Genomic DNA, 26,086 nt, shown 5'->3' with positions numbered 1-26,086 from the left:
GGTAGAGGATGTAAAATGTAACCTGCCATAGTAATATCTGCATTTTGTACTAGAAATAATGATATATATGTGTTTGCGTACATGTGTGTGTGCATGAGTATAATGTTTCCCCAGGTGTCTGCCATTCAGAGCAGACAATATTGTGCTAGATGGACAAATAATATGGCCTTGTACAAGCCAGATTCATCATATGTTCTTGTGAAAGGTGGACTGTCTTAGAAGAGACTTGAATGAATAATACCCATCAATAAAAAGGAAATGAAGTCTCTGTCTGGTAATTAGTGTCTGGAAAGCATAACAGCTAAAAGTTAAACTTTAAAAGTAAATGTAAAGGCAAACCCCAGAAAAGCAATGAAATGTTGAAAGAAAGAAAGAAAGAGAAACAAGCAAGGAAATTACATGTACTCTTGTTTTCATTTTTGCAAGCTTCCTTTGCTGATTACTCCATGATGTACAATTCCCATTTCTCCACTCTTTTTATTGTTGTTTTTTTTCTCCTTGCTTGTTCTTACCTTAACTGTCTATTTCCCCAGATGTCCCTGGTTTTCCCCCCTTGGTAGCACAGTGTTTTGTTAAAGCTTTTTAATGCTATGGGTGTTTCGAATTGATAATGCTTTGCCAAAGCTGCAGCCTCTTGGTGATCGATGCATTAATCTCTGAATCAATCATGCTTTTTGATGATTGGGAATGATTATTATTCTTTATGGGAAGAATCTTTAAATATGCTTGTTAGATTTCAATGTTAGAGTAGTAGTCTCAGTATTTGCTAGCAAAAGAGAAACAGACAACACCCCTACTTCTAATTGTCTTCCAATTTTCATGTTTATGGAGAGACTTCAGTTGTGATGAGGGATGGGTGTAATATCTAGTAAAAAATCAAATTGTCCATAATTTCAGGGTTGCCAGCAATATTAGGCTATGCAAAGGGATCTTGTAGTACCTTTGAGTCTGAGATTAAGATGTGCATAGCATAAGCTTTTGTAGACAGATTTATCACACTAAAAATAAACCCAGCAGGCAAAAGAGCAGCACATTTATCTTTCTGTCTCTACATGACATGGAAGCACTTTTGTTCTCTTCTAGTCCTAAAAGTATGGCAGAGGGTGGTACAAATCATCCTTTTGCCAAACAGATTTTTCCAGATTGGCAAAAGGGACACTTTTACAACAATTTTACTACACTGTCCCATGCTTTATGATTGGAGGAGAATGAAAATGCTTCATCATCTGGAAACAGAAAGAGAAATGTGCTTCTTTCCATTTGCCTGCCAGGTTTGTTTTTAATATAATAAGGCTCTGAGGTAGGGATGCCATAACCCTGCTGCGCCCATGCTTATAACGTTTTTTGTGGTTTGGCACGGTCACGGTCCGGTTCACTCTAAATCCCGGGTTTGGGCCCGGCTGGCAGCCATCGCGCCTAAAGGGAACACTCGTCCCCTTGAGGCTGGCCGGCCAATGGCACAGCAGCTGGGGTGGAGCTATTTCCAGCCCCACTCTGCCATTGGCCAGCCTCAAGGAGGAGGTGGACCCTTGGAGGAGGAGGAGGAGGAGTGAGACTCTGGGCCAGCCAGGGGGAGGGGAACACGCCCTTTCTTAGTGCATGGCGAGGAGGAGGAGGGAGAAACAGCAGGAGGAGGAGGAGGTGGGTGCCCATTTTCAGAGGTTTTTCCCCCCAAAGTGCACTTTCTGTGTACAGTAGAGTCTCGGTGAAGAAGCATGGGACGTCAGATTGGGGACAAAAGTCCCTTGCCTTGCCTCCTCCCTCCCTCCCTACTTCCCTACTTACCTTCCCTGCTTGGGTCAGGCTTCTCCCTTTGGCCTGAGGAAAATGAAGCCTCCAAGGAGAGGCCTGGGGCTGTCCTCCGCAGCCACCAAGTCCTTGCTCTTTTCCCTTCTCTTCAAAGGGCTCCAGAAAGAGCCCTTTGGAGGAAAGGGGAGGTCTGGGAAGAGCAGGACTGGGCTAGTGCCCGGGTGTCTCCTCTCCTTTCCTGCCTCCCTTCCCTTCTCTTCAAAAAGAGCTCCAAAGAGCCCTTTGGAGGAAAGGGGAGGTCCGGGAAGAGGAGAGTGGCCTCAGAGGACAGGCCTGGGCTGAGCACACAAGCCCCTCTGAAGAGCCGGCATCCTTGGTCTAGGCTTGTCCACCGCTGCCCAGGCTTCTCCTTTCTGGGGATTTCCTCTCCCCCAAAGGGGTTGGGGGAAAGGAAAGTGAAGCTGGGAGGGAGAGGCTTGGATCTGCTATTTAAAAAAAAGAAAAGAAAAAAAGTGTCCTACATTTGAAAATGTTTTCCTACATTTGTCCCGGTTTGGAGGTCCTGATTTATGGCAACCCTACTCTGAGGTCCAAAACACACTACAGAAATAATCCAGTTTGAGACTGCTTTAATTGTCCTGGCTCAGTGCTAAGGAATCCTGGAAACTGTAGTTTATTTGGGCACCAAAGCTCTCTGACAGTGGAGGTTAAATGTCTCACAAAACTACAGTTCCCAGAATTCCTTAGTATTGAGCAAGGGCAGTTAGAGTGGTCTCAAACTTGATTATTTTTGCAGTGTGTTTCAGACCTGTGTCTGCTTCATCAGATGAACTCTCATAGGCCTGGTCTACCAAAGGTTACAGTATGTTACAAACGTCATACTGCAATTGTTTCAAAGTGCTACAAGATACTTATGCATACTGATCAGACTAACATGGCTCTGTTTATGAATGTCATGCTGTGTTATATGCAGATCATTCTGTTCCTGGACTGAATCTCCCAGTACCCACGTGGCCAGAAGGAGGAGGGGCCTACCTGCATCAATACCCTTCCATATCATCTGGACAGAGGAAAACAACTACAGCATCTTAACCAAATGCAGGACTATGACTAATATTGCCAAAATATTTTACTTTCTTACTTCTGTATAATTTTTAATACCTTTACTTGATGACGAAGCCAGTGAAGCTTCGAAAGCTTACAACATGTATAATATGCATTTTAGTTGGCCCAAACATGGTATCACTGTTTTGTGGATTTGGGATGATGATATAATTTGCTATATAAGTATTATTATTATTATTATTATTATTATTATTATTATTAGACAACACTGGATATGTTTTCAGAATGACAGAGCCAGTTTTAGACATCTTTTTCAAAATCCTTTAGCCTGGAAGGCAGGGAGTGATTTGGATTTATTTATTTACCTCCAGCTCTAACACATTTTGAGCTGGGACTGAGAAAACTTCCAGTGTATCTCAGTGTATTATTGCAGTCACTGCCATCATTGTCTCATTGGTATAACACACAATACATGCGATAGAATTAGTAAAGTACAAGCAACCATTATAAAAATCCCCATAGCCATGTCCACATGCAATCAAAAAATGCAGCTAGCTTTATTGATCCATACCTATGCAATCACTCTCTCTTTATACTCTTGTGTACTTTGTGTACAGTCTTGTAATGCAAAGAACACTTGACTTTACAAGACACACAGCTCATAACAATATAGTACTGCTGCACAAATCCGACCCTTTCCCCCAGCTACTGTGTAGATCAGGGGTAGGCAACCTTTTTGAGCCGGGGGCCGGGTTGCTGTCCCTCAGACAACTGGGGGGCCGAAGGCAATAAATAAATAAATAAATAAATAATTTTTAAAAAATTTAAATAAATAAATAGACTGGGACAAATGTAGGACAACATTTTTAAATGGTGGACACGTTTTAAAAAAGTGGAGGACACACAAAAAATTTGCTGATTTTTAAAAAAAAATAATATAAATGCATGTTTCTGAGGCGTCTATAGACAATTGCCCCCCTTGCCCCTGCGCGCGAGAGGCCAAAGGCCCCGGCGGCAATCGGCGGCAGGACCGGGCTGGGGCCGGTCCCAAGGCCTTGCCGGGCCGCATCCGGCCCGCGGGCCGCAGGTTGCCTACCCCTGGTGTAGATTGTAGCAAAGCTCAGAGCGAACAGGGGAAGCCTGATTTGGGGGGGGGCATCATTGTCCCTGCTAATAAAAAACCTTATACTTTCAACCTTGTGAGCCCTAGTTCTACTAAAACAATATATAGCATAATAGCATATTGGCTTCCATTGGAGATAATCTAAGATCCTGCACAGTGTCAGATTTGAAGTATCCCATGGGTAAGCATCCTGTGTCAAAATGAAGGAAACTAACTCAGACAGCAATTCATTTAAGAGACACATTTGCAAAATCATTTAATACAGTTTTTCAGAAAGCCTACTAGTCCATCAGTTCATCACAAAATGAAGGAGGTTGCTAGTATAACCTGGCAATAATAGTTGCTTATAAATGAGAGAGGTTTAGTCATTTGAGGGTATGCCTCATTTTCAAATATGCATGGCGAGGGGGAGACATACTCACACTCATCCCAATCACCAGGAAGATGTAGAACATGCTCCCACCAGGACTAAATTTAAAAAATGTGCTTGGCAGTGATGAACACATGCCTAGCATATGGATGCAGCTGATGGAAGGGCTCCTGGACTCTGTTCAAGATAACACTCACATAGCAGATGAGCCATAGCAAATTTAAACCGCTACGTCACATCCTTGCCACGAAGCCTTCATTGAGTCATCTGAGAGTGCTGTTCAGTTGTCAGAATCTGATGTCTAGTTTGTTGTTGCTGGGTGCAGTTCGGGATCATCCATTTTGAACACGTAACATTGTGAGAAGAACTCATCTGCTTTTTCCCCCTCTTCTCCATTTGAGAGTTATCATAAACTACTGCAAATAACATTGCATTCTTTTGACAAAGGGTGAGGATCTAAATGAATCTGGACTGTAGTTCCCAGACTTCTTCATTGTTGACAATTCTGGCTAGGACTGCTGGGACCTGCAGTCCATTAACATCTGTAGGAGAGAGCCAATGTGGTGTAGTGGTTGGTGCATTGGACTAGGATTCTGGAGATCAGGGTTTGATTCCGGCTTGTACATGGAACCCCCTCGGGTGATTCACACATTTTCAGCTGCAAAAAACCCCCAGAATAAGCGACCCTGTAGAGGAGACATCTTCAAGACTCCTTATGCTCCACTGCTCTGGTCCTGCAAATTCATACCCATTATTATTATTTTATTAACCTTTATTTATGAAGCGCTGTAAATTTACACAGCGCTGTACATGCAATCTTTTTAGTTAGACGGTTCCCTGCCCTCAGGCTTACAATCTAAAAAGACATGACACAGAAGGAGAAGGGAGTGGTGACGGGAAAGGGTAAGAGGTCCAGCAGTTCCTCTCTACCTCCGAGGCCTGGACCAAGGCAGATGGACTGGAGGGAGGGCTTGGCTCCAAAATGGAAGGTTAATCATTATCCAGGGAAAATACATACTCACAAGTAGGATAATACATATACAGTACATAGCAATACAGGAAATGGATCGATAAACAGCCAACAACAGAACATCAGATAGTAAGCGACAATTATGCGATGCCTGGGAAGGCTTCTCTGAACAGGATGGTTTTCAGCTCCGTTTTGAAGCTGGTTAAAGAAGTGATGGCTCTTGCTTGTGGAGGAAGAAGGTTCCAGGAGTGAGGGGCAGCAAGTGAAAAGGGGCGAATCCGAGATGGGGCAGAGGAAATCCTGGGCTGAGACAGGAACCCTTGACTACCAGAACGGAGGGCCCTGGTGGGAAGGTGAGGAGAAAGAAGGTCTGATAAGTAAGGAGGGGCCAGTCCATGGAGGGCTTTGAAAGTCGACAGCAGGAGCTTATACTGAATGCGGAAAGGGAGAGGGAGCCAGTGAAGGGATGCCAACACAGGAGAGATGTGGTCAGAGCGGTGGGTGGAAGTGATAATGCGTGCAGCTGAATGCTGGACAGAGATTAAGGGACGGAGGTGAGAAAAAGGAAGACCAGCCAGGAGGACATTACAGTAATCAAGTCGTGAGACCACTAGGGCATGGACCAGGATCTTGGCAGTAGAGGCGGAGAGATATGGTCGGATTTTGGCAATATTGTACAAAAAGAATCTACAAGCCTTGGCTGTGGTCTGGATCTGAGGGATACACGACAGAGAAGAGTCAAAGATAAAGCCAAGACTGCGGGCTTGCTGGACTGGTTGAATGGAGATGTTGTCCACAGAGACAGAAAAGGAGTGTTGAAGGTTGGGGTTAGGAGGAAAGACAAGAAGCTCCGTCTTGGACATGTTGAGCTTCAACCGCCGATGGCGCATCCACTGCGAGACAGCTGTAAGGCAAGACGAGACCTGCTGTTCAAGCCTTGGAGAAAGGTCAGGGGCAGAAAGATACAGCTGGGTGTCATCAGCATACAGATGGTAGGAAAAGCCAAAAGAGCTGATGAGTTTTCCTAAGGACAGTGTGTAGAGAGAAAATAGAAGGGGACCCAGAACAGAGCCCTGGGGAACTCCAACAGATAAGGGAACAGGAGAAGAAGTCTGACCCCCTGCAACTACTGCAAAAGATCTGCCAGACAAGTAAGATCTAAACCAGTCGAGAACAGAGTCTGAGAACCCAAGGTCAGAGAGTATGTCAATTAGAATCCATCCATCTAGCATGTGGCCTTCCTCTCTTTCTGCTCCCCTCCACCTTTTCTAGCATTATTGTTTTTTCCAGTGAGTCGTGCCTCTTCATGATGTGACTAATGTATGATAATCTCAGTCTTGTCATCTTGGCTTCCAGAGATATTTCTGGTTTTAATTGCTCTAGGACTCCTTTGTTTGACTTCTTGGCTGTCCATGGTCCATTGTGCACCATGTCCAAATCTCTCTCCATGTATGGTTGGAGTCTTTGTTGCAGAATTCTGAGCATGATTTTGCTTGCATGAGGGATTAGAGCTGTGGGCCTATAGTTGCTGCAATCTTTTGTATCTTCTTTTTGTGTGTGTGTGGATGGGAATGTATATTGATCATTTCCAATCTGTTGGCCATCATTTTGTTTTCCATATCTGTTGACATATGTTGGCTAGCACTGGTGCTGATTCTGTTGGTGTGGAATGAAGCAATTCGATTGGAATATCATCTGTTCCTGGTAATTTATTTTTTCCCATTTCTCTACTTGCAGCTTCCATTTCTGTTTTTAGAATTTGGGATTCATCTTCATATGACTCTTCGATACCTATGTCCTTCATTTTGTTACTCCTTTTACATAGCTCTTCTGTGTACTGCATCTAGCATCTTTTTATTCCTTCCTGATCTTGAATTATGTTGTTTTTATTGTCATTGGTTTAAATTTTCCTTTGATTTTCTGGAAAATCCATCCTGAAAAGCTGCTGGAGAAGCCTGGATTGGGTACAGGCTGACTATTGTCCAGGAACGGGGCAGTACAGTAAGATCTGTCTTTTACAGTTAGAAACTGCATGTAACCCGCAGCTAATTTTCTGTGTGATAATCTCCAAAAGCTCCAGACGTACTATTATGTTCTGACTCTCTCTTTAATAGCTTTTTCATGAAGTGAAGAAACCAAAGGGAGAAAGTGGGGCAGCAGGGAATGAAAGTGGTGGAAACGATCCATTTGAATCTGCTTGAAGCTAGAGATGGACATATGTGATTCTGCATTTTCCCCCGCTATCTCTCTCTCACACTTATCTTCACCACTGAAATATATGGCCAAATCATCCACAGATTGACAGAATTGAATCCCAGTGTTGCTATGCTGCATTAAATGGGGCTAACTTCCAAATGAGCAGTAGGAAGAGCCACATAAGTCAGGGGTATTGCATAGGCTTTGCTGCAGATTACAAAGGGAAGTTTTCCTCTCTCCTCATGCATGAAAGCAGATGCATAAAAGCCCCAGCTTTGCAAACCATGGAGCAGTGTCTGAATGTAGTCTAGATCTTTGGCAACATATGCCCAGGAGTTGGTGCTCAAGTCTCTTGATATATATATCCCCTCAGGATTTTATCATATGCAGCTTTTTAACTGTCATAAAAGTTCAATAATATTGCCTTTGGTGATACTGTACTTATCACATGACACCACTTTTTGTTGCTACCTTGTCTATCAATCATTCTTAGCCTATACCTTGCCATTGATGGGGAATATCTGTCAATAAGTTCTTAACTGCATTAGTTATCAGGTGTGGTAAATTATCCTGTTGCAGTTCCAAGATTGTGTGATCATGTAGTGTCAGCGTCTCCTCCTCTTCCCCATCTCCCCTCCTCTTCACTATTTCAGAACATCTGGGTTTTTTTTTTTTTAAAAAAAACTTTTTGTTAAAATGGAGTTTAAAATTATGGGGTATGCATAACTCCAGAATTGCATTAAGAAACCCCCCCACACAGGTACACACAAAGGAAAGGCATGGTGCGCAGGGAATAGGGTAGGGAGGTAGGGTTAAGGATGAGGAGTACTCCGTAATGAGTATACATGTGCTTCCCTTCATTAATGCAATCGCAGCATAATAAAGTCCTCAGAATGAAAAGCACATGCTCAGATACACACTGTATCTCTGTGTGCAGATGTGTGTGTGTTGTGTGCCTTCAAGTCACTTCCCATGTGTGACGATCCTAAGGTGAGCCTATAATGAGGTTTTCTTGGCACAATTTGTTCAGAAGAAGTTTGCCATTGCCTTTTCTTGAGGCTCCGAGCAAGTGAGTTGCCCAAGGTCACCCAGTGGGTTTCATGGCCTAGCCCCGAATCGAACCCTGGTCTCCAGAACTATAGTCCATCACTCAAACCACTACACCACACTGGTTCTCTGCATGCAGATACACACACTTAAATTATCCAGAGACAAATGCAGCATTTGCCTTTAAGAGTAAATTGAAGAGCACCAGTGCTTGAATTCTAGCTGTTCAAAAGTCAGATATCCCACAAATTATGCTAATTCTATAGGAAATAGCGGCTTCTGTTCCATGCTGTGGTGCCTTTCCATCTCCTTTTTTGTTACTGCTTTTAGAGATCTAGCTAATTGGAGGTGCCGGTCTTCATGATATTTAAACACCTGCTGCTTCTAGTAATCTAGTTAATATTATGCAAAGGAGGGAACAAAGAGTAGGAAGTTTAAAAAACGAAGTTTTGCTTGTTCTCAGGCAGATTTTCTTTTACAATGTATATTTTTTATAATGTCTAAATGGAAATATACAGCCATATTAGTCTGTTTATTTTTATTTGGGTTACAAACTGGGCCCAATAAATTTCCAGATGGTAAAAAGGAGTTATATCATATCAGCAACCAAACATAAGAGAGCTAATGTGGTGTTGTGGTTTGTGCATTGGACTATGACTCTGGAGATGAGGATTTGAACGCCTGCTTGCTTCTGGAAACACACTGGGCGACCTAGGCCAAGTCACACACTCTCAGGAAGGTAAAGGCCAACCCCCTCTGAGCAAATCTTGCCAGGAAAACCCCATGGTAGGTTCCATAGGTCAGAAACAACTTGAAGGTACACAGCAACAACAGCCAAATATAAACTATGCAATTTTTCCTAGATCTATAATAAGCAATATCAGACATTCAAGTTTTAATAAACACAAATATTCAATTCACTTTAACCTGCTAGGTAGATTGACTAAAACAGCTATTTGTTGGAAATGTCCTAGCCCTGGATATCTAGCACAGAACAAGTGAGATGGTCTGCAAATCCCTGCCCACTCCAATGCTGATTAGTTGAATGAAGATTGAGCACTATAATATATCCTGTTTGGCTTTCAATCTGTGAAATGTTTGTGTTTAAAAATTACAGTTGACTTAATTAATTAATCAGATTTTAAATGTTAATTGGAGCGGCAACATTTAACCACTCAATTAAAAATAACTGACTAAAACTGATCTTCTTCTTTAAAAAAAAAACCCACCACACATTACATTTATAAGTATCTTGACAAGAGCGGCAATGCCCTTACCCTAAGCAGAATAGAATGCTTCTTCAAAGAAGATATATACTACAGCTCATATTTACATTGTTAAAAAGCCAAAGTAAACCTATTACTTGAAAACTATTTTTCAAAATTCCTATTCAAATTTATCAGAAGTAATAGTTACCTGACTTTTAACTGGGTGGTAACTCATAGTTTTAAAGCAAGTACTTACAAAAATTTCAGTTAGGAAGCATCAGTGTAAGAGGCATGCCCACCTATGAGAAAAAGGCAGTGAAATTATTCTTCTAAGCCTGTGGCTGCTCGACTACACAGCCATTCATCACTGTGAAACAACTGATCTTCATTCATACAATAAGCTTCATACCTAGCTGGAATTACATTAAATCCAATGAGGTTTCAGAATAAACATGTAGATAGGATTGCACTTGTAATTAATCTTGTAAAACTCATGTGATTAATCCAGCAAGACCTCATTAATCAGCCAACTTCCATACTAACTGCCTGTTTAACATTTTCCAGAATACATTGTTGTTAGCTGCCCTCAGGTTGATCGACTCCTGTGGAGGAGACATTTCCAAACCCCCTTGTCTTCAACTGTTTTGCTGAAGTCCTGCAGGCTCAGGTCCCTGGTTTCCTTGATTGAGTCTATCCATCTAGTATGAGGACTTCCTCTCTTTCTCCTGCTCTCCTAGCACCACTGTATTTTCTAGTGAGTCCTGTGTTCTCACGATGTGGATGAAGCATGACAATCTCAGTTTAGTCATTTTAGCCTCCAGCGAGAGTTCAGACTTTATCTGTTCAATGATCCACTTGTTTGTCTTTTTGGTTGCCCATGGTATCCTCAGCACTCTTCTCCAGCACTATATCTCAAATGAATTGATTTTCTTCTGTCCAGCTCTCCCATCTGTACATGGTGATGGGGAATACAGTGGCTTGGACAATACTAGCCTTGGTGTTCAGTGTCGTATTTTTGCACTTTAGGCTCTTGTCTAGTTCTTTCATAGCTGCCCTCCCAAGTTCTAGTCTACTTCTAATTTCCTGGATGCAATCTCCATTCTGGTCAATAATTGATCAAAGGTAAGTAAAATCATTAACTATTTCAGTTTCCCCATCATGTAGGTTGAATTTATGTATGTCTTTCATTATCATTATTTTTGTTTTTCAGAATGCATGCTTTCCTGTAATATAAAGAACTGAGTGTAAAAAGTTCAATTCTCCCCTGCCTCTCACCAAGGGAGAGAAACTCATTGCTTGCCATGTGGAACATATAGACTTCCTCCTTAAGCAGATATAATCCTCGAAGTGGAAAAGAAAGAAGTAAACGATGTGATACACCTAAATGGGATGCAACATGATTTGAGGCTTCTTTACTCAAAATGGAATCCCACTGAGTTCAGTGCCATGTACATCCAAAAAAGCATGTCTGTATTGGCAGGCTCATAATATGATTTTCCTTCAAAATTTTGAGTATAAACTGAGAATCTATCAATCCTTTAAAAAGATTTAAAGAACACCAGAAAAAGATCTTAAGGTTTGCTGGAAAAGGATGTCATTCAAAATAGTTGCAAAGGCAGTTAACATAATATAGAGAAGAAATATGCGATTTTATGATTATGTTTTTCATGGCTGAGTTTTATGTAACTCTAACTTTTTAAATTTAAATAATCATATTTTACAGGTACCTAGAGTGCTCTCTTTACGCCACTTTTCAAAATGTAATATGTGCCACTAAACTGGCACATTCTTATTCCCTGAAGGTCTATCAAGAACTTGATGCCCCTTGTTAACTACTTCATCCAGTTGCATTTAGTTTTGGAACTGGGCCATGATTTTTACAATTGCAGGATGTCCAAGGACAAAAGAAAATAAAATTGCTTCAAAGAAAATAGCAAATCACTTTCCACTCAAATTTGAGTTGCTGGTCATCTTTTGGATAACTATAAGAGAAGCTAGAATTGCAGCTATTCACAAATGATGTGGAATTAGGCATTGTTTGTTTTGTTAATGTTAACTCACCATTTATCCTGCTTCCCCTTTATTTTTCTATTCCCTCCCTTTCTTTAAGTCCCTCTTTGTCTCAAACAAACATTCAGTTGCATAATTGTTAATTACATCCAAAATCCACAAAACAGCAATATCTTTCAACCAAAATGCACGAAAGATATGGTTATTGGTTGGCCAATAAAGGTATCACTGTTGTGTGGATTTTGGTTGTTATTGAACTTTGCTGTAGGAGCAACACAGCTACACTTGAATATTATTGTTGATGTAGCTTTTGATATTAGTGGCCCAGGCTCTTCTGTCATTTGGAGATGTGGGGTGGGTGTTTACTGACAGAAACATATTTAGGTTGCAATGGCAATGATATCCAGGGGCCAAAGGAAATAACAAATTGTCCCTCCAAGGACAGGGACAAAGGGGCTGCGCAGATCGGCAGCAAAAGCCAGGTTGAGAGCAGAGTCGGGGCATGGTGTCCATATGATGCATGCCCTGGCTCCGCCCCAGGCTGGCTTGACACCGCGTGCCACACCACACAGCGCATGGTGTCATGGCACTCCTGTAGCACTGTCGTGGCTATCGCGCTCTTTGCAGGGCACAAAACAGCCAATTTTTGCTGCTTCTTTTTGCACCCTGCAAAGGCCAGATTGGGGCCACGGTGTGCAGTAGTTGCATCCCGATCTGGCTGCAAAAGGGGCGATTGGAGGTCACCTCTTAGGGGCTGACTGCACAGCCTCAGAGTCCCATTGTCAGAAGCAGTGATGTGACTCCAGGCTCTTCCCCTTCTTGCTTCCATGGAAACTTTGGCGTCCTTAGCCTCTCTGATAGAAGGAGAGGTGGAAAGGGAGACAACTGAGGTGGACTGACAAAGGCCTTGGACCCATAGGTTCCAAAGCCCTCCCAGTCCCTTTTTTAAAATCCTCTCCCAGTGGAAGAACCTTTAAATCATCTCTGGAGTGTGTCTAAATAATTTTCCTTTCATTGCAAGCAATAGGAGAGAGAGCTAGTAAAAAGGGGAAGAAAAAAAAATAACCAGAAGACATGGCAAACCTCCTCTGAGCATTCTTTGCCTAATCAAAGCCTATGAAATTCATGGGTCCATCACAGGTGGACAGGTAACATGAAGATACACACACACACAGAGGAAGAGCAAAGGGAGTTGCTTTTCCTCATGTCTGCCCTGCCTGCAGGAGCCCTATGGGGCTTTGAATGCTGTAGAAGCTCAGTTGGAGCTCTCTGCAGCTAACAAAAAGATTTTTCCACCTGGGTAGTTAAAACAAACAGTGTGAAGATTGTGAAGAGCTCCCCAAATCTCTCTAAACTTGGAAGATGGACTGGCAAAGTTAAGTGTAAGCAGGGGTGACATTGCGTGTACTGATGATGATGATGATGATAGTAAGCAGCAGCAGTATTACCATAATCATCATCTTAACTTCAAATATACTGTCAGCCCTCCATATTCACAAACACACATATATTTTTGTGTGTGTGTGTGTGTGTGTGTGTGTGAAGACATAGATGGTTGAATCCATGGATAAAGAATTCATAGATATAGAGGGCTGACAGTATATTTGACAGTGTGTGTGTGTGTGTGTGTGTAGTCCAAAAAACAAACCTTGATTTTGCCATTTTCTGTAAGGTACACTGTTTTACTACAGTCCGTCCTCGCCTTACGCGGGGGATCCGTTCCGGATCCCTCCACGTAAGGCGAATTCGGCCTATGCTCGAGCCCCATTGGAAACAATGGGGCTCGTGTGCGGCGGCACGGTGGAGCAGGCGCGCGCGGGGCACAATGGGCGCGCGCGCCCATTCAATTGAATAGGACGCACCGCCCCTTCCGCCCTGCGTGCACCCCGCGGCTTGAGTGCGTATGCTCAAGGCCGCGTATGGCGCGCCCGCGTATGGCGCAGGCGCACTGTACATCCTTGTATTTAATGAGACTTGAATTGGACACCACTTGACAACCTTGTCAATGGGGAATACCCTTACCTTTTTTACCTGAACATCCATGGCAGGCAAAGGAGCCTGGAATCAAATGCCAGCAGATACCAAGGGTCGACTACATTGGGATGGGGGCTGAAATGAGTGACCATAGGCTGGTGTGCTGGATAATTTGATGAAAACGCTGACCTAGGTCCCAATTGCACCATACAATTGTAGCACTGTTATTCCACTTGAACTGGCATGAAATCCTATGGAATCCTGGGGTTTGTAGTGGGGATGAAGTATGAGAGGAGCTCTCTGGCAGAGGAGTTTAAATGTCTCTCCATAAACCTCCAGTCCTAGGATTCCATAGGATGGACCCATGTCATATTGAGGAGGGAGCAAGCTTGTTTTCTGCTGCTCCAGAGACTAGGACCCGGAGCAATGGATGCAAGCTGCAGGAAAAGAGATTCCACCTCAACATTAGGAGGAACTTCCTGACAGTAAGGGCTGTTCGACAGTGGAACAAACTCCCTCGGAGTGTAGTGGAGTCTCCCTCCTTGGAGGTCTTCAAACGGAGGCTGGATGGCCATCTGTTGGGGATGCTTTGATTTGGATTTCCTGCATGGCAGGGGGTTGGACTGGATGGCCCTTGTGGTCTCTTGCAACTCTATGATTCTATGATTCTATGAAAGTAGAATCACAGTGCTGTAACTGTGTAGTGTGAATGGATCCTCGGTGTGCAGTGGCTGTGATAAAAAGGCACATCCAGTGCTGAAGATCATTGGGAAAAGAAATTAGATCTGCCACTAAATCAATACTTTGCTAGAGATCCTTGATGTGACATGGTTGTTTTGCACAGAAAACATCATTTTCTGCCCAGGAAACAGCATTCTCTACACAGAAATATTATTTTCTGACTCTAGATAGATAGATAGATAGATAGATAGATAGATAGATAGATAGATAGAACAAAACACAGTTTTCTGCACCAAACAACCACATGTGAATTTTGAATGAAATAAGTCCCCAAACGACAGCAATTTGTGTATAGGCAACTGCATTTATTATTTTCTGTTCAGAAAATGCTCTTTCTTGTACAAAAAAACCATGTGCAAATGTTGTACAGAATAGGCCTTTAAATAAAATGATTCTCATCAATCTAGAGCCCTTATCAGATGAGTCTGGAACTGGGGGTCTTCAGCACTGGGCGGTTCGAATTCACGTTATTTCGCACAATACCATCATACCTGGGAGCCCCTCCGAATTGGCATGATTCAAATTGGCCAATACGCATTCGCGCGAAGTGCATTCAGTGCAGAATGTTTTGTCACACCGGTGCTCAACATGAGGATTGGCCGATTCGTATCGGCCCCCTCGCACATGCTCAGTGGTGCCCTGCATGGGTTGCGACCTTAAACGCTTCCGGGGTGAAAGGGGAGGTCACGTCATGACAGCCCGGTAAACAGCTGGAGAGCCAGCTCATGCACATTAACAATCGCGATACAACGTGCCCTCTCTACATTCCTCTCTGTTTCCTCTCTACATTCCTGCTTGGTTTTAACGTTACCATGACCTTCCCTTGCAACAAATTAGCAATGCCCGGTTGTACGTGTGTGTCTGTGAGTGTGTGAATATGTATTCTGGGGGGGGGGAGAGGACCAGTTCCAGCGGCTGTCAAAGAGGCTGGATGGCCATCTAAGTAAATGGGGATGCTTTTTTCCTCCTCCTCCTCCCGGCTTGGGAGCCAGCATAAGCTGCATCCCAAGAAGGGAACAGGCGCGGGGCTGCTAGAATCGCGGCGATCGCCGCCGTTCCAGCGGCCCCCGCGCCTCTTCCCTTCTTGGGATGCAGCCTATGCTGGCTCCCAAGCCGGGAGGAGGAGGAGGAGGCTGCCGGAACCACGATTCCAGCGGCCCCCCGCGCCTCTTCCCTTCTTGGGATGCAGCTTATGCTGGCTCCCAAGCCGGGAGGAGGAGGAGGAGGCCGCTGGAACCGCCCCCCCCCCCCCGCTTCCCTGGAACCGGCAAGAGGAAAGACCCACCGGAAGTTAAAATTGGAATCTGGGGGTCTTGCGATGGAATTCAGGATTGGGTAGTCACACCAGAGCCATTCGCACTGAGATCGAACAGAGCCCCAATCCAGGATATTGCCAATCCCCTTATCAGCGCACTGGCCAACACGCTCCAAAAAGAGGAGCCAGTACGCATTCAGTTCGGCATCTCGCGCATTCACGTGAGTTCGGATTGGGCCATTCGAATGCTGGTATGATGGTATTGTGCGAAATAACGTGAATTCGAACCGCCCAGTGCTGAAGACCCCCAGTTCCAGACTCATCTGATAAGGGACTAGGATTCTTCTCCTCAGGGTTTTTTGACATTAGAGAAACACTTTTAAAATCGTTTTTAAATACTTCTGGATATTCTCCCCATCCTTGCTTCCAGTGTTATGGTTAGTGTGCCTTGAAGTAGAAGTTGCCGTGGGAACACATGTAAGAGGTGGGTGCTCTTGAGCGCATGTTGAACTAATGGACTTTTCCTTGGACACCTTGTTTGGCCACCATAGAAAACAGGAGGACTTTTCCAATGTTATTTTTATCCAGTTTAGAACAACCTAAAGACTCAATGTTGTATAGTGGTTTGAGTGTTGGACTATGACTCTGGAGACCAGGGTTTGAATCCCTGCTCAGCCATGGAAACCCAGTGAGTGACTGTGGTCAAAACACTCTCTCTCTCAGCCTCAGAGGTAGGCAAAGGCAGATCCCCTCTGAACAAATACTGCCAAGAAAACCATGTGATAGGTTTGCCTTAGGATCACCATAATGGAAATGACTTGAATGCACACAACAACAACAACAACAACAACAGTGAGATCGAAGAGGAAAACTTTCTATAGTTTCCTCAACTTCCTCATTTCAGTGTATAGTTGAGGCAGGCAATGCAGAGATTGTTGCTTGGCTTTGAAGGCATTGTACAGTCAGCCCTCCTTATCCACGGATTTGTTATCCACAGATTCAAACATCCACCGTGTGAAAATATTCTCAAGAAATATACATTCCAAAATGCAAGCCTTGATTTTGCCATTTTATATAAGGGACACCATTATACTGTGCCATTGTATTTAATAGGACTTTACTATCCACAGATTTTGATGTCCACAGAGGGTCCTGGAACCAAACCCCAACAGATATCAAGGGCGCACTGTACACACTGGTAAACTGTTTCTAAATGAGATTTATTTTTAATTGCCAAAATGTTGGGGCTCGGGGGGGGGGGGTTGTATGGTTTTTGTTTTGTTTTCCCCCATGTCTATCGTAAAGGTTTTAGTATGCAATCATTAACCTTCTAGTCTGGAAGGGAACTCCCTTGAGCGGCTGTCACAAAAGCTGCTTATAATGCAGCAGAAACTGTCAACTTTCGCATCACTGGGGGGCTATTCTTGTCAGTGAAATATATTTAGCTGGTGTACCATTGCTGGTACATCTTGATGATGAGTCACCTTGAATTTCGGGAGGATTCATTGGTGACCAAGAGACACATCTAGTCCAACTCTTTTGTATCTCTTGATAAAGTTCAAAAAAAATGCTAACTGAACACAAAAAGCTCCCCACCCCCTAGATTTAATTACTTCCCCTTCTGTTTCTAACACTGAATTATAAAAAAAGGAAATAAATTAAAGTCAATGGAGATAATGCAAAAGTAGCTTATTATAATTCTAATTTGCTCTGGTATTTTAATTTTATATAAAATAGCACTTCGATAATTGCATCAAATATTAAGGGCAGTAAGTATTAAGAGAGAGCTTGATACATCTAAATAGGTATTCTGAGATATAATTAATTTTAGGAAGCATTTATTATTTAAACAATCAAGCTGATTTGTGAGAAAACTAAAGATTTAATTAAAATCTCAGCCTCTCGTGGACTTGGAAGCTTTATATCAATTTTTTAAAACTCAGCTTGGGCTTTTTCTCCCCTCATTCAACTAATAATTACACACTGTAAGGTCTATTATTCATTAGATTGGAACAGATGTTTGAAGAGTTCAGAGAGTCCTTACATTTTGTTTTATCATTTCACAAAAATACAAGCAGTCTGGGCTTGGTAAAATATAAAGGAATCCAACACTTCTTAAGACTATACTGCCTTGTCTAATCTCCCAAAAGCCATATTTCCCCAGTAGACACTGAATATGCATTTCTTCTTTATATGTGTATATTTGGATGCATTCACTGTAGCACAGTACCCTAAGAATGGATATTTTCTCTCCCACATAAACATACTCTTGAAATGTAATCCTTTTTACTTTTCATGGTAAAAAGACTATCACATTAGGAATAATAACCTCTCCCCTCAAAGTATAAGAAATCCCTATTGTTTTTTAAATCCCCATCTAACTTACATCACAGTGGCAATGTGGATCATGACTTCATAGCTCCGCATAAGTCCCACTCTAGGAGAAAGGCAGCATACAAATATACCAATGAAATTCTATCCATCCATTAGCTTACTTGCTAATTAGCTTACTTGCTGTTCACCGCTATGATCTTTGAAATAGCGGTATATAAATAAAACAAATTATTATTATTATTATCCATCCACCCACCCACCCATCCATCCAATACATACACACACATTTTAAAAGGTTGGATTAACTGTCAGTAAACAGTACTACTGACTACTCACATTATGGTATTTCATAGACGCAGCTATTTTAGTCTGGAATGTCAGTATGCAGAAGGATCTTATAGCACAGTTGAGACTGACTGAAAAAAGTTGTAGTATAAGATTTCATAGACTATGGGGCTGTGCAGACTGGCCATTAAGGCTGGCCTGGGGGCAGAGTCAGGCCATGGCATCCATATGATGCATGCCTCGACTCCGCCCCCATGGTGGTGTGACACTGTGTACTGCTCCACATAGCATTCTGTGTCACAGTGCTCCTTTGGTGCTGCGTCCACATGACCCAGCACCAAAACAGTGCTGTGACTCTGCGGCACCATGGCTATCACACCCTTTCCAGGGTGCAAAAAGGAGCCGCTTTTTGTGGCTACTTTTTGTGCCCTGGAAAGGCCAGATCGGGGCCATGGCGTATGGTTGCCACAGACCCGACCTGGCACAGTTGGAGGCAGCTACAGACCGCCGCTTAGGAGTGGTCTGCACAGCCTGCATGTCTACTACATCAGATTATTGTATTCCTCAAACTATTGTATCTACAGCTAAAATAAAAGTTTATTATTTTTAAAATCATAATCTCTTGCAGAAGCCTGGTTGAGAAGCCCTGCTATGAGGTATAAAACTCGCCACACAGGCATTCAGAACAATACTCGGGAGCCAGAGGATTATAAATTAAAAATAAAACAATAGATGAATGGTATGTACAGCTAACTCTCAGTATCAATGGCCATTGGCTTCAGAATTTCTAAAATGCAGTCCTAAATTGATCAGACAATGGCTTTTTTTAACAACAAAAAGCAATTAAAGCAGCCAATATGGAATATGAATGTGAAATATTTTATTATTAGAAACCAGATCAATTAAAACATATAGCTAATAAACCAGTCATCAAATATCAGATTAGAAGTCTCTTTTTATTGTAAGTAACTGGAATTGTAACCATCAACTGAGAAGCATCATTAGATTATACACCATAGGCAGGTTTACTCTTATATATTTATTGTTTTATGTACAGCGCTGTGCAAATCTACAGCGCTATATAAACAAACAAACAAACAAATAGGAGAGTGCAGGCTGCACTGGGTGACATCCTAAGGGGGATGAGTGACAATACTGCACCCCAAATGTCTGCTTTTAAGCAGAAATGGGTTATGGCATTCAGCCATGTCCAAATAAAATGCTGGAGCTCAGCAAAAGAGAAAGCATGAGAGGGGTGAAGCTCAGTGGGCAGAGAAAGAAAAGCCTCAGGTTTTGATAATTTTTTTTTACTTTAAAAAACATTACATCTTACCAAATTTATCTATTTATCTGTTGCTGTTTCTTGATCATCTTTTATTGTGATATGAATAGTGACATTTCAAAATTGTTAATTTGTGGCTTTAGCTAACAACAATCTTCCCTGTTCTTCTTAGGAGAGGCAAAAGATATATTTGAAAAATTATATCTACTACCATTCTATTTTAAAATAAAATATATTAGCAATCTGTGAACTACAATATACAGAATGCATTATCTAGCAAAGCAGAAAGCACAAAATCAGATATGACCTGAAATTTTCAGGAAAGACAACAGCAAACATCCTGATGTCTCCCATTCTTCACAAGCTTGATACATCCTGATGACAATTTTTGCATTTAGGAAACAGCTTTCTTCCTACATAAGCAAATATAGCAGACACTGACAGACCTCTTCCTCTGTTACTCTTTATGAGTGATAATTGCTGATGTTTCCTCTTCTGCTTACCTGGTGTGGGCAAAAGGAAATGAATGCACTACATGATTTAGGGACTAGGAAATATACTTGGAAGTACTACACAAAATTAGGTCCCTGTAAGGTCTCTTACTGAAGTCACTGCAAGGCTAGCCCTGGACAGAACTAAACAGTCATGTAGGAATCCAGTACTTACATAGGAAAATATTTACAGAAAACACACTCCACTCCCCATAAAAGTGGGTTGGAAACATTTAACAGAAACCATTTTTATTTTTTACAATATTATTTGAATACTTTCATTATTCATTATTAAAATTTACAAATCAGATTTTTGCTCTACAAATGTACATTAGTACTTCAAGCTGGTGTTAACCTAGGCTGCATCCACACTGCAGAAATAATCCAGTTTTACATAGCTTTAACTGTCATGGCTCAATGCAATGGAATCCTGGACTTTGTAGTTTCTTGTAGCACCAGAGCTGACAGAGAGGGCTAAATGTCTCGCAAAACTACAGTTCCTAGAATTCCGTAGCATTGAGCCATGGCAGTTAAAGCAGTGTCAAGTTGGATTATTTCTGCAGTGTGGATGCAGCCTAAAACAAAGTATAACCTTTTATAAAACTGAAAGTTTCTCTGCCCATAAAGACTGAAAATTTGCGACCCAAACTTATCTTAACTAGCTAGTACAGGACTGGTTCATGTGTTTGGAGGATACATGATCAGTTCTTACCAGGCAGGCAGTCCATCAGTGGAAATGTCTATCTTTATCTTTGGCACCTTCCCAGTGCTCAAAACGAATATCCTTGTTGGTGAAAGAAATGTCCCATGTCCAATTGGCTGGCAAAGGGTCAAGAAAATATAAGCTTCATGCCTTCACCTCACATAAAGACCACTTTGGCAAATTCTTCTTAAAGTCTGGATAAGAGATTTATGGGGCTCAACACACTGTCCTAAGGGGCGGCTCTGTGCCACCACTTTCCTCACCAGATTGGGGCTGCAGCCCTGATCTGGCCTTTCTACAGCGCAAAAAGAAGCCATTCAAAGTGAATGGCTTCTTTTCACACTGCAGAAAGGGTGTTCTAGTCACTGTGGCAGCAGCTTTTTGGTGTTCCTTTGGCACAGCGCATTTAAATGCTGCGCCAACAGAGTGCTGTGACACCCCTGCCATGCAGATGGATGTGTGGTGTGATGCTGGTGTAGAGGCAGCCGGCATGCATAGGCCACACCCCCATGCCGACGTATAACGCCAGTCTGTAAAGGCTCTTAGTTAATTTTGTTTCATGTTATTTTAAAACAGTCAATTATTTCTGAACTCGATGCTTGGTTCTTTACTGGCCTGGAAACGAACTGATGTGCTTCTTTCGCTTAGCCTTAATGTTGGTTAATAGCTATTATTAATAACTGCCAATCTACTTCTGGAGTACAAAGAATGTGTGCCTCCAGTCCTATCTTGCAGGTTTACAAATGCAATTTGTCACAAGCAGTTTAAGAGGAAAAATAGTTGATGCTATTGTTAAAACAACTGGGAACGAGACACTCTTCCTGACCTGCTACAAATCACTCAAAAATCTACCAAGAGATCCCAATTTACCTTTTGCCTGTCTCAGTTTAAGGCAGAGTTGCAGCATTATCCCCTTAGAGTATCAGGGATTCAGAGAAGGTTAAAGCTAATGAACAGTCTTACCTTGACAAGCAAGTTTGTATCTGTGTTGAGATATGAATTAAGGGACCTCAGTTCAGACCATAGAATTCATAACCACTACTCTCCTATGCTTTACCCTGCAAAAGCTCTTATCATGATAGGGCAATTATCTGAAAACTATCCAGTAGCCTCTGTCTTTCCAAAGACTCTAGTTTTCCTCTTAAGGCATACTTACAAGTCTCCATCCAGATATCTGAGCACCTCCAGGACTTACAAAACATACCATGGTTTTTCTTTTCTTCATTTCCTACAGAATAAAATGTGTTGTTTTCAGAGGTGTTTGTTTATGTCAGTGAGACAGGGAGTTTTGCTTGCTTTTGTGTGGGAGAAATTACTGGCAGGAAATTAAGTTAAAAGAAATTAGCTTTGCCTTCTGTCGAGGTCTGTGATGTTTCCAGTCTCTACTGGAAAGAGTTGTTTAGTCTCAACCCAGCTTTCAGTTGATGCCCTATCTTTCACACTCTTTTATGACCAGTTTTCTACCGGTTGACATTTAACTATTCCAGAAGCTAATAGCTGTCATGGCTACTGAAAATCATAATAGGTTTTTGATGGTTGAGTATTACTTCTTCTCAATGCTTAAGAGTATCTACATAGAAAACCTGGCAACTAAACTGAATTAAAAAAGGAGCCAGTGAGGAGACAGGATAGGGACAGGTGCATACTAAACATAACTTGCACTGTTCAACTGATGGACTGGATTTCTAATTTTATTCTAAATAATCTTGTCCTGAAAGAACTAACAAGGTACCTGCTAGTTTATTAAATTTATTAATATCCACACAATGTTTTATTCTAAGCATTCTGAATTCTTACTTTCAATTGTGCATAGAGATGTTTCTGTCTGCTTTCAGCCTAATGGACATCTACATTCACCAGCAGCTTGTGGTTGGGGTGGGGGGGGCTCATGTTGTTTCTTTAGGTTCAGCTCTGCACCCCAGCCCTGTTCATATTCATTTTATTTTGAGAGGGAACAGACTCTAGTGACACAGTTTGCAATGCAGGCATGTTTATAAGACAGGGTTGCAAGTTATGGGTGCCATGCTGATGTTGTAAGCTGTTTGTATGGACCACTTTGTTGTCATTAGTGAGTCAGGTGGGGAAGGACATGTATTTAGTCAGGAGAAAATTACTCCAAAAGCAAGGTGATCTGAAGCCCATGTACAGGTTCTCATAAAATAGGAGCCTCCAGGAGTAACAATTTAAAGCTTCATAAAGGTCATAAAAAGGCAGCCTAACTCATGGACTGATGGCAGATTTAGGATGGGGAGAATATGGAAGCTAAGGGACCAAAGCTAGCAATAAAGACATGTGATAATTTATGAATTTGGGAATTATTTCTAAGGCCGCAATGACAATTACTTCTGAGTAGACATATTCAGCATCACACAATACTTCTAAAATTGTAAAGGCAATAAAAAAGGCAAGGAAATTTAGACCTTCCAGATGTTTTAGACCATTTATCACAATCCCTCCAGCATTAGCCATGTTTGGTAGGACTGATGTAAATTGTAAGCCCAAACATTTTCTACTCTTCAGCTTTCCAGATTTGACAAGGACACTTGCAATTAATCTGTCATCCCACTTTTTCAGCTTCTTTAAAAATGTCCCAGTTTCTCTCTTCTTCTCCCACTCAGTATACTTCAATTGCTGAAACAAAGTGCAGTAGTTTTCACTCAGTTAATTTCATGGGGGGGTGTGTGAGGAAGAGAGCAAATCTTGCCCTTCCCAGCAGGCTCAAGCAAAAGCAAACTGCTGCACCCTCTCCTAGCTTGTGTGTTTTTCCTTACTGATAACGTTTGCCATCTTCACCACATTCTGATATCCTTGGCCACATGTGTCCCAGTTGACATGTGTGAAATGTTGGAAGGCATGACATTTGGAAGGCCACAATGTTCTTCACCCTGCAATGAAAGATGCATTTGTTTAATTAAAGCATTTATTACATTAATATAAATTACATTATTTAATATTATTTTTTATTTCAAGTGTTTGCTACCATAAATAAATAAATGTATTCATTATTTACTTAAATATATGCATCCGACCATATCTCTCCGCTTCTACTGCCAAGATTCTGGTCCATGCCCTAGTAGTCTCATGACTTGATTACTGTAACATCCTCCTGGCTGGGCTTCCTCTTTCTCACCTCCGTCCCTTAATTTCTGTCCAGCATTCAGCTGCACGCATTATCACATCCACCCACCGCTCTGACCATGTCTCTCCTTTGTTGGCATCCCTTCACTGGCTCCTCCTCCCTTTCCGCATTCAGTATAAGCTCCTGCTGTCAACATTTAAAGCCCTCCATGGACTGGCCCCTCCTTACTTATCAGACCTTATTTCACCTCACCTTCCCACCAGGGCCGTCCGTTCTGGTAGTCAAGGTCTGCTGTCTCAGCCCAGGATTTCCTCTGCCCCATCTCGGATTCGCCCCTTTTCACTTGCTGCCCCTCACTCCTGGAACCTTCTTCCCCCGCGAGCAAGAGCCATCACTTCTTTAACCAGCTTCAAAACAGAGTTGAAGACCATCCTGTTCAGAGAAGCCTTCCCAGGCACTGCATAATTGTCGCTTACTATTTGATGTTCTTCTGTTGCCTGTCTTAGAATCATAGAATCATAGAATCGTAGAGTTGGAAGAGACCACTAGGGCCATCCAGTCCAACCCCCTGCCATGCAGGAAATCCAAATCAAAGCATCCCTGACAGATGGCCATCCAGCCTCTGTTTAAAGACCTCCAAGGAAGGAGACTCTATCACCTTCCGAGGAAGTGCATTCCACTGTCGAACAGCCCTTACTGTCAGGAAGTTCCTCCTAATGTTCAGGTGGAATCTCTTTTCCTGTAGTTTGCATCCATTGTTCCGGGTCCTGTTCTCTGGAGCAGCAGAAAACAAGCTTGCTCCCTCCTCAATATGACATCCTTTCAAATATTTAAACAGGGCTATCATATCACCTCTTAACCTTCTTTTCTCCAGGTTAAACATCCCCAGCTCCCTAAGTTGTTCCTCATAGGGCATGGTTTCCAGACCCTTCACCATTTTTGTCGCCCTCCTTAGGACACGCTCCAGTTTCTCAATGTCCTTTCTGAATTGTGGCGCCCAGAACTGGACACAATATTCTAGGTGGGGCCTGACCAAAGCAGAATACAGTGGCACTATTACTTCTCTTGATCTAGACACTATACTTCTATTGATGCAGCCTAAAATAGCATTGGCCTTTTTAGCTGCCGCATCACACTGTTGACTCATGTTCAACTTGTGGTCTACTTGGACTCCTAGATCCCTTTCACACGTAGTTTCATTCAGCCAGGTGTCACCCATCCTATATCTGTGCATTTTATTTTTCCGCCCTAAGTGCAGTACCTTACATTTCTCTGTGTTGAATTTCATTTTGTTAGCTTTGGCCCAGCTTTCTAGTCTATTCAGGTCATTTTGAATCTTGATCCTGCCCTCTGGGGTATTAGCTATTCCCCCTAATTTGGTGTCATCTGCAAATTTGATAAGTATGCTCCCAATTCTGTCATCCAGGTCATTGATAAAGATGTTGAATAGTACTGGGCCCAGGACAGAGCCCTGTGGGACCCCACTGGTCACTTCTCTCCAGGATGAAAAGGAGCCATTGTTGAGCACCCTTTGGGTTCGGCCGGTCAACCAATTACAGATCCATTTAACAGTTCCTTTGTCTAGCCCACATTTTACAAGCTTGTTTGCAAGAATGTCATGGGAAACCTTGTCAAAGGCCTTACTGAAATCAAGATATACTATATCCACAGCATTCCCTTCATCTACCAAGCTGGTAATTTTATCAAAGAAAGAGATTAGATTTGTCTGGCATGACTTGTTTCTCTGAAACCCATGTTGACTTTTTGTGATTATGGCATTGCCTTCTAGATGTTCACAGACTCTCTGTTTAATGATCTGCTCCAGAATCTTTCCTAGAACTGATGTCAGACTAACTGGACGATAATTGTTGGGATCCTCTTTTTTCCCCTTTTTGAAGATGGGGACGTTTGCCCTCCTCCAGTCTGCTGGGATCTCTCCTGTTCTCCAGGAGTTTTCAAATATGATTGCCAATGGCTCCGATATTACTTTTGCCAGTTCTTTTAATACCCTTGAATGGAGTTCATCTGGTCCCGGAGACTTAAATTCATTTAGATTAACAAGGTGTTCCTCTACTATCTCTTTACTTATTCTGTGCTGAAATTCCCCTATTCTGTCCTCTGCTCCATTATCCTCAGGTTGAGCACCCTTTGCCTTTTCTGAGAAGACTGAGGCAAAGAAGGTGTTGAGTAATTCTGCCTTTTCT

The sequence above is a fragment of the Sceloporus occidentalis genome, unplaced genomic scaffold, assembly GCF_023333645.1.
Source record: "Sceloporus occidentalis isolate IW3139 unplaced genomic scaffold, rSceOcc1.0.p SCAF_6, whole genome shotgun sequence".
NCBI lineage: Eukaryota > Metazoa > Chordata > Lepidosauria > Squamata > Phrynosomatidae > Sceloporus > Sceloporus occidentalis.
Note: the sequence above shows the minus strand (reverse complement) of the source record.